This window comes from Xyrauchen texanus, chromosome 26 (genome assembly GCF_025860055.1).
Source record: "Xyrauchen texanus isolate HMW12.3.18 chromosome 26, RBS_HiC_50CHRs, whole genome shotgun sequence".
Classification (NCBI taxonomy): Eukaryota; Metazoa; Chordata; class Actinopteri; order Cypriniformes; family Catostomidae; genus Xyrauchen; species Xyrauchen texanus.
This window is the reverse complement of record NC_068301.1, coordinates 1,860,197-1,861,168: the sequence shown is the minus strand read 5'-3', so window position 1 is coordinate 1,861,168 and position 972 is coordinate 1,860,197. Positions and strand designations below refer to the sequence as shown.

Genomic DNA, 972 nt, shown 5'->3' with positions numbered 1-972 from the left:
ATACTTACCTGGCAGGGGAGACACCATGATCATGAAGGTGGTTCACCCAGGGTGAGGCTCAGTCATTGCACTCTGACTGTGCTGACCCCTGCGAATTCCCCAAATGTGGGAATCTCGACTGCGTAATTTCTGACAGTGGGGGACTGCGTTCGCGCTCTCCCCTGATCACCTGGTTAAAGGCAGATTAAACATTTATTTATAATCATATATAGCATGTATATTTAGTTCATCCACATTGAAGTATTTTCAATCATGAACTGATCGTTTAAGGTTCTTTTTATGCATCTCAATCACGTTCAAGTTGTGATTTTGCCCAAAAATTTTATTTTGCTTAATTTGAGCCATTCTGCGGAGGATTTGCTCCTATGCGTTGGATCTTTGTCTAGCTGTATAATCCAGTTGTGTTTGAGCGTCAACTCATGGACTGATGACCAGATGTTCTCCTTTAGGATTTTCTGGTAGGGAGCAAGTCTATGGAGCCAGAAATATGCCAAAACAATTAAAATTTTGTATATTTGAATTATAGACTTTTGAATTATAATTGTGATATTTGCCAAATGTAATATTACATTGTATTTTAAATAGGTTTGAATTTTTATATTTACTCCAGTCCTGGACATTTTATATTTAACCAAATTGAATTGGGTTTTTTTATGGCACAATTTTATAAATCTGTATTTTCAAACAGCAAATTTTTATTTCTGAATTCTTACACTGTAAATATCCCGTTTTAAAAAATACAGCTTCAAGTTTTCAAGATGGAGAAATTCAGATCTACAGAAAGTGGGTCAGAGGTCAAGCGTTCCACAGGGAAGAGTAGAGGGTCTCGGAAAAGTCGAACGGAGCATTTTGGCCAATTACAGCTCGAGGTGCAATAATTCTCTGGTGCGAGCGTGATTCAAAAGGTCAGCCATTCTGACCATGAAGTGGTTCTTATACTTTTATGATTAATATTTTTATGGTTAGCACATT

The 972-nt window shown here is 37.0% G+C and overlaps 1 non-coding gene across 1 annotated transcript; it reads left to right on the top strand.

Annotated features, from left to right (window-relative positions):
• Window positions 1-164, top strand: LOC127620427 (U1 spliceosomal RNA). Its single transcript, XR_007967715.1, has one exon. It is a non-coding gene; the product is annotated as a U1 spliceosomal RNA (small nuclear RNA).
• Window positions 165-972: the final 808 nt, after the last annotated feature.